The sequence below is a fragment of the Anomaloglossus baeobatrachus genome, chromosome 7, assembly GCF_048569485.1.
Source record: "Anomaloglossus baeobatrachus isolate aAnoBae1 chromosome 7, aAnoBae1.hap1, whole genome shotgun sequence".
NCBI lineage: Eukaryota > Metazoa > Chordata > Amphibia > Anura > Aromobatidae > Anomaloglossus > Anomaloglossus baeobatrachus.
Window position 1 is genome coordinate 209,532,596 of NC_134359.1, and position 13,079 is coordinate 209,545,674.

Genomic DNA, 13,079 nt, shown 5'->3' on the forward strand with positions numbered 1-13,079 from the left:
AAGTGGAGAAAAAGTGGAGAAAAAATGGAGAAAAAGTGGAGAAAAAGTGGAGAAAAAGTGGAGAATAAGTGGAGAAAAAATGGAGAAAAAAATGGAGAAAAAGTGGAGAAAAAGTGGAGAAAAAATGGAGAAAAAGTGGAGAAAAAGTGGAGAAAAAGTGGAGAAAAAGTGGAGAAAAAGTGGAGAAAAAATGGAGAAAAAGTGGAGAAAAAGTGGAGAAAAAGTGGAGAATAAGTGGAGAAAAACTGGAGAAAAAAATGGAGAAAAAGTGGAGAAAAAGTGGAGAAAAAGTGGAGAAAAAGTGGAGAAAAAATGGAGAAAAAATGGATAAAAGTGGAGAAAAAGTGAAGAAAAAGTGGAGAAAAAATGGAGAAAAAAATGTAGAAAAAGTGGAGAAAAAATGTAGAAAAAGTGGAGAAAAAATGGAGAAAAAGTGGAGAAAAAATGGAGCACCCTTTGGTGCCTTTCATGTGGCACCATGGCTTTGTATTTAGCCAAAAAAATGAAAAAAAAAATGACGTAGGATTCCCCCTAGTTTTGTAGCCAACTAGGGTAAAGCAGACGGCTGCAGCCTACAGTTCACAGCTGGCAACCTCACCTTGGCTGGTAATCCAAAACTGAGGGCACCCCACGCTGTTATTTTAAATTAAATAAATAATTTTTAAAAAAAACACGTAGGGGTCCCCCCAAAATTGGATCACCAGCAGAGGTAAAGCAGACAGCTGGGGCCTGATATTCTCAGACTAGGGAGGTCAATGGTTATTGGACTCTCCCCAGCCTAAAAATAGCAGGCCGCAGCCACCCCAGAAGTGGCGCACCCATTAGATGCGCCAATCCTGGTGCTTCGCCCCAGCTCATCCCGCGCCCTGGTGCGGTGGCAAACGGGGTAATATATGGGGTTAATACCAGATGTGTAAGTCACCTGGCATCAAGCCCTGGGGTTGGTGAGGTCAGGCGTCTATCAGATACCCGACATCACCAACCCAGTCAGTAATAAAAAAAAATAGACGACAAACACATTTTTATTTGAAAAAACACTCCCCAAAACATTCCCTCTTTAACCAATTTATTAGAATGAAAAACAAATCCAGGTCTGGTGTAATCCAAGGGGTTGCCATGACGATCCACACTGTCCCAGTCAATGAAGAGCAGGATGTTCCCCATTGGCTAGGAGAGCAATGCAGTGACCTGAGCTAACATCAATGGGTCAGCCCAGGTCACTGCAGGGGATGACAAGTGCTGCTGTCAGCGAGGTACATTACCTGCGCTGATCTCCAGCACTGCCGACAGCCCCTGTCACTGAGCTCAATGACCGGCGCCTTCACACCAAGTATCGCGAGAGGCCCGTGACGTCACCGCTAGTCAGTCTCGGGTCGGAAGCGAGAGGTGATGTGACAAGCGGCGGCCATGGAGGACAGTGACAGCGCTGAGGTCGGGATGGTGGGACTTCATCACCGCAGGTAAGCCGAGCGGGACCATGTGTGTGTGTGTGTGTATGTGTATGTGTGTGTGTGTATGAGTGTGTGTGAGTGTGTGTGTGTGTGTGTACATGCCGCGGGCAGGAGGGGGCAGAGTGAGCTGAGCGGGGAAGTGTGGGCTTCCTGCACGTAACTAGGATAAACATCGGGTTACTAACCAAAGCGCTTTGGTTGGATACCCGATGTTTATCTTGGTTACCAGCTTCTGGCAGGCTGCCAGCGATGGCTCCTGCACACTAGCTGTAAAAAGCCCTGCTTTTTGCTGCTAGAACCGTTCTCGAACGGATCTAGAACTATCGAGGTTTTGCAAAAAGCTCGAGTTCTAGTTCAATCTCGAACAGCCCCCAAAATCACTCGAGCTTAGAACTGGAGAACCTCGAACCGCGAACCGCGCTCAACTCTAGTGAGGAGTAGAAGAAACAACTGATGGTTGCCTGTGACACGCCCGCCCCAGGGCCTTAGGAGACTCGGTGTCGGGCCGGACTAGTCCGGGGTAGTCAGCGGTGGCGGGGCCCGAACCCGTGACCCTGGTGGAGTCAATTATTATGGTGGTATGGGGGAGATGGTAATAAAGTTTGCATAGGATTCGTGACGCCACCTGTGGATTGCGGCTTTGTAGCCGCGGCTGCTGGACGGGACTCCCGGGGCTGGTGTTGTGGCAGCTTAGGTGTTTCTGCTCCCCACAGGTGGAGCGGGTACCCCGAGGCAACCATTTGCAAAGTCTATGGTGGATGTTGATGGGGTGCAGGACAAAGCAGATGACACAGGGCTTGCAGTCAAGATGTTTTACTCACTGTTAGTCTTACAGTTGCGCTGACCGGTTACCCGTGGTATGCAGGGATTAGAGATAAGCAACCCCCTAGAGTTCGAGTTCGGTTCGGTTCGTTGACCGGAGGCTCCGTTCGGCGAACGTTCGTTGAATGTTCGATAAACCCCTTCAAACCACATTGAAAACAATGGCAGGCAAATACAAACACATGAAAACACATTATACATGTACACATACAGTTAATAAACATTGCCATTACACTCACAATTCCCCATGACACGTCCTGCACTCTGTCTCCAGCCGTTTTTCCTTCCGATAATCACTGCGTCCTCCGGTAACCAGCACTGATGATAGAACCTTCCGTGACATCAAAATAGCATGTGACCAGTCACGTGTGTATTATCTCATTGGCTACAGACTAGTCACATGGCTAGATGTCATGCTAGGTCCTGTCAGTGCATGTCTCTGGTACGCGGTGCTCATTTGTGCATCTCCGTGTACCGGCGAGATGCTCTGGCACATGGTCGGCTTCCCCGTTCCTGCATGTGGGCGCTCTTTACAGAGTCAGCCCACATGCACGGACTGGCTGCCACAGCCAGTGAATTGCGGCACCGGGATTGGAATCACGTTATCGGAGCATCGTTGCTGTAGTAACCGCCTGTCAGATTACTTTAGCAATGGTGGCAGCGGTGACGTCACCGCTTATAGCCCGCAGCATCTGCTCACTCTCACTGAGTGATTAGACTGCACGGGGAGCAGCAGCATCTTCCTCCCATGCAGTACTGTCTGATGTAGCAGAGCTGCATGGGTTGAAGGATAAAGAAGACAGAAGACCAGGATCGTGGAATTATGAGAGGGAGTAATAAACGTGGAGTCTCTAAGACTGTCTGTGTATTTATTTCTATTAAAGTATTTTTTCTCTGTGTGGTGTCTTTTTTTGTAACCCTTTATTGGAGATTCTTAATGGCCAGGTCAAACTTACCTGACATTAAGAATCTCTGGCTTAATACTAGCTAGTAAAACAAAACTAGTATTAACCCATCATTACCCAGGAAGCCACCCGGCTTCAGGACTGCTGGAGGAGTTGGATACAGCGCCAGATGATGGCACTTCCATGAAAGCACCATTTTCTGGGGCGGCTGCGGACTGCAATTCGCAGCAGAGGGGCCCAGAAAGCTCGGGCCAACCTGTGCTGTGGATTCCAATCCCCAGCTGCCTAGTTGTACCTAACTGGACACAAAAATATGGCGAAGTCCATGTCAATTTTTTTTTTAATTAATTAATGAAATTCATGAAATAATTAAAAAAAGTTCTTCCCTATGTTTTTAGTTCCCAGCCGGGTATAAATAGGCAGCTGGGGGTTGGGGGTAGCCGTACCTGCCTGCTGTACTTGGCTAGCATACAAAAATATGGTGAAGCACACGTCATTTTTTGGGGGGGGCAAAAAACTCCTGCATCCAGTCCTGGATGGAGTATGCTGAGCCTTGTAGTTCTGCAGCTGCTGTCTGCTCTCCTGCATACACTAGTGAATGTAGCATGCTGAGCCCTGTAGTTCTGCAGCTGCTGTCTGCTTTCCTGCATACACTAGTGAATTGAGCATGCTGAGCCTTGTAGTTCTACAGCTGCTGTCTGCTCTCCTCCATACAGACAGCAGATGCAGAACTACAAGGCTCAGCATACTCCATCCAGGACTGTATGCAGGAGTTTTTTGCCCCCCCCCAAAAAAATTACGTGGGCTTCGCCATATTTTTGTATGCTAGCCAGGTACAGCAGGCAGCTACGGGCTGCCCCCAAACCCCAGCTACCTATTTGTACCCGTCTATGAACCAAAAATATAGGGAAGTCCTTTTTTTATTATTATTTCATGAATTTCATGAAATAATTAAAAAAAAAATGACGAGGGCTTCGCCCAATTTTTGTGTCCAACCAGGTACAACTAGGCAGCTAAGGATTGGAATCCGCAGCGCAGGGTGCCCAAGCTTTCTGGGCACCCCTGCTGAGAATTGCAGTCCGCAGCCGCCCCAGAAAATGGCGCTTTCATAGAAGTGCCATCTTCTGGCGCTGTATCCAACTCTTCCAGCTGCCCTGGTGACGGGTGGCTCTCTGAGTAATAATGGAGTTAGGGTTAGCTGTATATTATCAACTGGCCCTAAGCCTGAAATTCATGGTGTCACGCCAATATTAGACATGGCCACCATGAATTTCTAGTACAGATAAAAAAAAACACAGCACACACAAAAATATTTTTATTAGAAATAAAACACAACACAATTAGTGACTTTATCTTTATTGAAATAAAGAACCTCCCTCCGCAGTAATCCTGGATCAAGGGTCCCGAGCTGTCTAATCCACATCCAATATCATCTGATCGGTTTGCTGGAAGGCAAAGCGATCAGATGATGTGTCAGGTTAAAGGGCCTGAATAACATGACACAGCAGCTGATTGTATAAACGGCTTTTATACAATCAGCTGATGCATTAGTGAAAAAAAAACTACACACTTCTGTGCAGACTCCTGTCTGACAGCAGCAGCTGATAGTTTAGCCGGCCGGTCGGTAAAAAGCCGGCCTCACCGCTCGACTTTTAGTGTCAGCTGATCCCGTCAGATGACCACATCAGCTGATCATCGCCAGGTCTGAGAGAGAGAAAAGAGAGAGAAAAGAGAGAAAAGAGAAGAGAAAAAGGGAGAGAGAAAAGAGAGAGAAAAGAGAGAAAAGAGAGGAGCGAGGGAGAGAGAGAGAGAGAAGAGGGGAGATAGAGAAGAGGAGAGAAGAGAGAGAGAGAAGAGGAGAGAAGAGATAGAGGAGAGAGAAGAGAGAGAGGAGAGAGAGAAGAGAGAGAGGAGAGAGAGAAGAGAGAGAAGAGAGAGAGAAGAGGAGAGAAGAGGAGAGAAGAGAGAGGGGAGAGAGAGAGGAGAGAGAGAAGAGGGGAGAAAAGGAGAGAAGGGAGAGAGTGAAGAGAGAGAGGAGAGAGAGAGAGAGAAGAGAGAGAAGAGAGAGAGGAGAGGGAGAAAGAGAGAAAAAGACAGCAAAAGAAAGAGAAAGAGAGAAAAAGAGAGAGAAAGAGAGAGAAATAGAGAACAAGAGAGAGAGAGAACAAGAGAGAGAGAGAACAAGAGAGAGAAAGAGAGAGAGAAGAGAGAGAAGAGAGAGAGGAGAGAGAAGAGAGAGAGGAGAGGAGAGAAGAGGAGAGGAGAGAAGAGGAGAGAAGAGAGAGAAGAGAGAGGAGAGAGAGAAGAGAGAGAGAAGACAGAGAGAGAAGACAGAGAGAAAAGAGAGAGAAAAGAGAAGAGCGAGGGAGAGAGAGAGGAGAGAGAGAAGAGAGGAGAGAGAGAATACGAGAGAAGAGAGAGAAGAAGAGAGAAGTGATAGAGGAGAGAGAAGAGAGAGAGGAGAGAGAGAGAAGAGGGGAGAAGAGGAGAGAAGAGAGAGAGTGAAGAGAGAGAGAAGACAGAGAGAGAGAAGAGAGAGAAGAGAGAGAGGAGAGGGAGAAAGAGAGAAAAAGACAGCAAAAGAAAGAGAAAGAGAGAAAAAGAGAGAGAAAGAGAGAGAAATAGAGAACAAGAGAGAGAGAGAACAAGAGAGAGAGAGAACAAGAGAGAGAAAGAGAGAGAGAAGAGAAAGAGAAGAGAAAGAGAAGAGAGAGAGGAGAGCCTTATTCTGTGAACTGCTCCGATTTTAGAGGTGTGGACGCGGCTCACAGCTGATGTCCGGCTCCTCCCTTCACTGCATAATTAAATTTAATTAAATTATAATTATACATAAATAATATTTATAGTTTTTAATTGAAATTCTTTACCAGGGCAGCTGGGACTTGAACTCATGAACTAATGTTCCCTAGGCAATAGCTCTAACCATTGAGCCACTGCCTCTAATGAGAAACATAGGACGTTTTGGTCATCTTGACCTCTGCATTGCAAAGTGAAGTCTCTGGTGACAGCGCAGGTCACTTCAGGTGCATCGTGGAGAGGACATAGAGTGCTCGTGTTCTACAGGGCTCCCTGTCATCTTCATGTAGCAGAGGTGAAAGCATCGTGTGGATTACTTCGGACCTGGATTGTTGTTTGGGGATTAATAAAGAGGTAAATAAGGTGTTTTTTTGTCTTTTATTCCAAATAATGGATTTTTCGCTGTGTATGTTTCTTTACTTTCACTTACAGGTTAATCATGGAAGGTGTCTCGGGGAGACGCTTGTCTTGATTAACCCCGTTATTACCTTGATTGCCACTGCACCAGGCCAATTTGAGATGAGCTGGGTAGAATCCTGGGACTGCCGCATCTAATGGATGCGGCAATTCCGGGCGGCTGCCTGCTGATATTGTTAGGGTGGTGAGCTTTCCATAACGTGGCGCTCCCCATCCTGACAATACCAGCCTCCAGCCGTGTGACTTTATCCTGGCTAGTATCAAAATTGGAGGAACCGCATTTTTTTTTTAATTATTTATTTATTTATTTTACTGCACGATATAGATTTGCCAACCAGTGGCTGTGATTGGTTGCAGTGAGACAGCTATCACTCATCGTGGGGGCGTGTCTGACTGTAACCAATCATGGGCGCCGGTGGGTGGGGAAGGCACGGAATACCTGATTGAATAATGAAGCAGCAGCCATTTTCAAAAGAAGAAAAGTCGCCGGAGATTTGTGACAGCCGTGCAGCGAGGCGCCCATGATCGGTGAGTAGGAAAGGGAGAGGGATTGTGCTGGGGAAGCAGGACGCATGCAGATATACAATGTGCGCACATACTAACTGTGAAAAGCCACGCTTTTGGTGATCGAACCGTTCTCGAACGGTAATTTGAACTGCCGAACTTTTAGCAAATCTTTCGAGTTCGTCGAACGATTCGAACACCCCCCAAAATCACTCGAACTTGAAATTGGTGAACCGTTCAACTCAAACATCGCTCAACTCTAGCAGGGATTCACTGTTTCGGACCTCCGCCGATCCCAAGCAGGTCAAAGGTGAGTACCAGTGCACCCCTCAATGAGCCTTCTCTGACAGACTGCCTCGTTCAAACTTGAACTAACCGGTTTTCCTAACTATCCCACTGACTCCTCCTACACTCCCCTCTGCCAGGCTCCACCCCTCCAGGATAGTGAATGGGACTTAAGGCCCCATAACCAGGTATACTGGTCGCTGCTCCTCAGTATTAATGGGGTTCCTGCCTTAAACCCTGTCCCGGTGTGTGACCTAACAATTGGTGTGTGCAGGCTTTGTCTGTGAACCGGTAGATGACCCCCTTCTTACTCAGGATGGGATACAACACCTTTGGCTGAGGTGCAGTACCTCTGTGGTGACGAAAGACTCAGGGGCGCCACACTTGCACTACAGATTGTACTACCCACACCAGTTTCATGTTTTCTGTTCAGCATGGATGGCTTAAAGAGGAGAAGCAGGAGAAGGAGTGGGAGGAGGAGATCAAGAGTCATCCACCTTGTGGGGACAGGGAACTCTTCTCTGTTGGGAGTCTGGAACACATGGCTGATTTTATGTTTTGCGGCATTTCCTGTAACTCTTGCGTTATGTGCATTTTGACCAACAACAATTAAATTGTTGTTCACAAATCACGGGGTCTGATGGGATCACTAGGGATAGGAGAGCCTAAAATGACCATCCGACTAGGGCAGCCCTAGCTGATCTCAAAGTTACAATCCACAGGTTAGCAGAAATTAACTCCTGCAAGCCCGATTACTAGTATGAGCACAGCTGGTGGACGCCCGAACCTTTCTGTGCATCACAAAAGCATTATTGTGTAATTGTGTAGATTGTGAACAGTGTTAGATATAGTTCTGACACTTGGTGAGTTTTTAACCAGACATCACACTTCACGACCCATGCTAAAAGGAGAACATTCCACTTCTCCTTCCTGTGGCTGAGAGGGTTACTTAAATGGTGCAATACTGGAAGGCCATAGCTGAAGAATTGTAAAAAAAATCCCAAATGACAATGATGGAGGCCGAGGATGCACACACCAGTACCATGAAAGGCAGGGCAACACTATCAAAGGTCTTGGACAGTTTAATTAGACCCTCCCAGCACCCAGGCCCTGATGTGCGGGGTACTCTGACATGGAGGAAAACGTTTTGGAATATGGTGGAATATCTGGCTGACCATACCACCATCCACCAATATTCCGCTGTACCGTATAACTGTTGAGTATCCAAGCTGGATAAAAGGCATAAACTGTTCCTCTACACCTTGAAGGTGCTGCTCTGCCCTGTCGCTTGCATTTTTTTTCAGAGTGGGTTTTTAGTGATGCCAGGGGCATAATAACTGACAGGCTGATTCTTATCAAAAATAACAAGTCCTAGATTTGCCAAGATTTCTCAACCCCCCTGGAGGACAGCCGTTGAATATGAAGTCAACTAAAATGTTCTTGTTTTCTTCTTTTTTGTGTGTCCTTCTGCTTTTCCCCTTCTCCCCCACCATATCAAGAGGGAAATGATGAAACCCTCCCTCTTAAATTTTCCAGGGTGTGTAAATGTAAATGTTTCAGCCTTTGCACATAGAAACCCACTCCTTACCAATGTTAAAAAAATGTTTTCATAAGGCCCTCCTCTTTATCTCTTCCAGGGTATATCAGAGTGAACGCTGCCTCCACGTGGTTCTACAGAGACTGGGAACGCTCCAAACATCACAAGGAGCCCGGGCTACAGGCTGTATACATTATGCGGGTTTTAGAAATTGATTAGACCGGACATAGTCATTAATTATCTCCTGGAGGCGACCTTAGTTCATCCTCTGCATTGTCAGAATTTACTTAGAAAGGAATTATGAATGGACATGTCATAAATAGGTGACATCGTCATCCATTCTGAATCTGCAACTTTATTCCAGGCGAGGTGATAACCAACATAACTAGAATTAAATAAGTTGTCTCATAACATCTATATTGGTATCTTATGAAATTCTGCATCACCTGGCAACGTTGGAATTTGAGGATATGATATAGCCAGAGGATACTACATAAACCATATTTATTCTTGCTATATAGCTTGAGGATAATTTGTATAGTATATGTATCATTTGTATACCGTTTTCATTCTGTTTTTGAATGGCCCCTAAAGAACCTCCTGTTGGGAGGGGAAATGCGTCGGGTCGACTAGGGGTTTACAGGTTGACAATATTACAACCTCCTCTTGTATATGGTAATCAGCAACAATTTCAGAATTATATCCCAAAGTAGAATCAAAGGTTATGGTGAAGTGTTGCCCTTAGGGACCTTGACTGTAGGACTCTTGACTATTGGACTGATTAGGGATATTTCTGTAATGCTTAATTGACACTTGAGTATCACTAAGGTCCCCCTCGTGGACTTATGATGTGCTTATAGCAATGATCAAAACTAGTGATGAGCGAGCATGCTTGTCACTACTCGGTACTCGCACGAGTATCGCTGTACTCGGGCTGCTCGGCGGGGACCGAGTAATCTCGCGATACTCGTGCTGTACTCGTGGTCTTCATTTCTGCATGTTGGCGCTCTTTTGAGAGCCAGCCCTCATGCAGGGATTGGCTGGCAGACCACTGCAATGCCACAGCCCTGTTAGTTGTGGAATTGCAGTGATTGGCCGGCCCGCACAGCGTGACCGAGCCTTTATATCGGCCAGCGCGCTGTGCTCTGCTCACAGCTATTCAGACATTCAGTGTAGGGAGAGTGTCGCTGATTCAGGGAAAGCTTTGCGGCCCTTTATAGTTAGTTCCGGAGCAGGGCTGCAAACAGTGTGACCAGAAGTCCTTCTCAGGACTATTCTAGTTGTATACAGGCAGGCAGGGTATAGCCAGGTCGGAGTACAGTAGCAGAGTCCTTCTCAGGACTATTGTTGCTATATACAGGCAGGGTATAGCCAGGTCGGAATACAGGCTAGTGACCAGAAGAGTCCTTGTCAGGACTATTGTAGCAGTATACAGGCAGGCAGGCAGGGTATATAGCCATTCCTAGTGGTGACCGTATACCAGCCTTCATCATATCTGGGGCTGGTGTACACAGTGTAAAACAGTCCAGATAGTGTCAGACTTCTCAGTAATTGTCGCTCCTAAAAACCAGTTAGGTTCTTATTGCGTCCGTGCTTGCATTTAAAAACAGCACGTGTGTGGCAGTCGGTGGCAGCGTACAGGTGCGCGTTTTGCACAAACTATTATATAACGCACAAGTCTAGTGTATAATACACGTCAGTCAGCAGTGTCTGATAGTGTCAGACTTCTCAGTAATTGTCGCTCCTAAAAACCAGTTAGGTTCTTATTGCGTCCGTGCTTGCATTTAAAAACAGCACGTGTGTGGCAGTCGGTGGCAGCGTACAGGTGCGCGTTTTGCACAAACTATTATATAACGCACAAGTCTAGTGTATAATACACGTCAGTCAGCAGTGTCTGATAGTGTCAGACTTCTCAGTAATTGTCGCTCCTAAAAACCAGTTAGGTTCTTATTGCGTCCGTGCTTGCATTTAAAAACAGCACGTGTGTGGCAGTCGGTGGCAGGGGACAGGTGCGCGTTTTGCACAAACTATTATATAACGCACAAGTCTAGTGTATAATACACGTCAGTCAGCAGTGTCTGATAGTGTCAGACTTCTCAGTAATTGTCGCTCCTAAAAACCAGTTAGGTTCTTATTGCGTCCGTGCTTGCATTTAAAAACAGCACGTGTGTGGCAGTCGGTGGCAGGGGACAGGTGCGCGTTTTGCACAAACTATTATATAACGCACAAGTCTAGTGTATAATAATACACGTCAGTCAGCAGTGTCTGATAGTGTCAGACTTCTCAGTAATTGTCGCTCCTAAAAACCAGTTAGGTTCTTATTGCGTCCGTGCTTGCATTTAAAAACAGCACGTGTGTGGCAGTCGGTGGCAGGGGACAGGTGCGCGTTTTGCACAAACTATTATATAACGCACAAGTCTAGTGTATAATACACGTCAGTCAGCAGTGTCTGATAGTGTCAGACTTCTCAGTAATTGTCGCTCCTAAAAACCAGTTAGGTTCTTATTGCGTCCGTGCTTGCATTTAAAAACAGCACGTGTGTTGCAGTTGGTGGCAGCGTCAGGCTCCATATTGTCCCTGGATAGAGACGTGCATGATGGCCTGTAAACATGAAGTGCCCATTGTAAGGAAGTGGGTCTATTGTAGTATAGCCCTTAGGCAGGGCAGCCAAAAATTGGGAGGCTCCACGTTGTCCCTGGATAGAGACGTGCATGAGGGCCTGTAAACCTGAAGTGCCCATTGGAAGGAAGTGGGTCTATTGTAGTATAGCCCTTAGGCAGGGCAGCCAAAAATTGGGAGGCTCCACGTTGTCCCTGGGTAGAGACGTGCATGAGGGCCTGTAAACCTGAAGTGCCCATTGGAAGGAAGTGGGTCTATTGTAGTATAGCCCTTAGGCAGGGCAGCCAAAAGTTGGGAGGCTCCACGTTGTCCCTGGGTAGAGACGTGCATGAGGGCCTCAAAACATTGTTCCCATTGCAAAGGAGCGGGTCTCCTGTCGTTGTAATGTCCATTCTGCAAAGAATGGGCGAAAAAATTTACCACTGGGGGTATACCTGAAACAAAGGCCTAAGTATTGCAATTTGTAACGGTCATCATCATGGTGGCGCATGAGGAGAAGGAGGAGCAGTCCAGCGATTATCCAAAGTCCAGAAGTGTGTACCCATGGGTGAGTGGAGGTACATGGCAAACTTTAAATTCCGCTGTCATTTGCTGGTGGTGTGGTGAAGTCTGGCCCAATCCAACCCTTGTTCATCTTGATCAGAGTCAGCCTGTCAGCATTTTCAGTTGACAGGCGGGTGCGTTTATCTGTAATGATTCCACCTGCGGCACTAAAAACACGCTCTGACAAAACACTAGCAGCAGGGCAGGCCAGGACTTCCAAGGCGTAGAGAGCCAATTCATGTCACGTGTCCAGCTTGGATACCCAATAATTGTAAGGCACAGAGGAATGTCGGAGTACAGTTGTTCGATCTGCAAGGTACTCCTTCAGCATCTGGGCAAACTTAGGATTTCTTGTGGCACTACCCCGCACCTCAGGGGCTGTGGTACGTGAGGGGCTGAGAAAACTGTCCCACATCTTAAAGACTGTTCCCCTACCTCTGGCGGATTGGACTTGTGCCTCTCTCGGCTGTACGCCTCGGTTGTCCACTGATTCATGACCTATGCCGCTAGCGTTTTGTGAGGGGAATGCTTTGCCTACTTCCGTGACTATGGCCTTCTGGAACTGCTGCATTTTGCCTGACCTCTCCGCCTCGGGAATAAGAGACATAAAGTTCTCCTTTTAGCGTGGGTCTAACAGTGTTACCAACCAGTAATGATTGTCGGCCAAGATGTTCTTAACGCGAGGGTCACGAGACAGGCAGCTTACCATAAAGTCAGCCATGTGTGCCAGACTCTTAACAGCCATCACTTCAGTATCCTGACCAACACGATGACTGAACATGCTGTCCTCCTCCTCCTCCTCCTCATCATCTACCCTGTCCTCTGGCCAGCCACGCTGAACCGAGGATATGACTGCATGTCATATCCTCAATTTGGCCAGAGAGTTGCTCCATGTCTTCATCCTCCTCCTCGTCATAGTCCTCCACTGCACGTTGTGATGAGACAAGGCTGGGCTGTGTGTTATCATCACCCACACCCACTACTGTTTCTTGCTCAAACTCATCGCGCTCCGCCTGCAATGCATCATGGTTGTTTTTTGAGCAGAGACCATTTTAGAAGGCAGAGAAGCGGTATGGTGACGCTAATAATGTCGTCATCGCCGCTCACCATCTTGGTGGAGTCCTCAAAGTTTTGGCGAATGGTGCATAGGTCGGACATCCATCTCCACTCCTCAGGTGTTATGTGTGTAGTTTGACCCAT

The 13,079-nt window shown here is 47.0% G+C and overlaps 1 long non-coding RNA gene across 1 annotated transcript in view; it reads left to right on the forward strand.

Annotated features, from left to right (window-relative positions):
• The window catches only part of LOC142246073 (uncharacterized), a 315,969-nt gene extending 306,988 nt beyond the window's left edge, over positions 1 to 8,981 (forward strand). The window contains exon 3 of the long non-coding RNA XR_012724862.1: positions 8,818 to 8,981. This is a non-coding gene — a long non-coding RNA (uncharacterized LOC142246073). The remainder of the gene's footprint in view (positions 1 to 8,817) is intronic.
• The last annotated feature ends 4,098 nt before the right edge of the window (positions 8,982 to 13,079 follow it).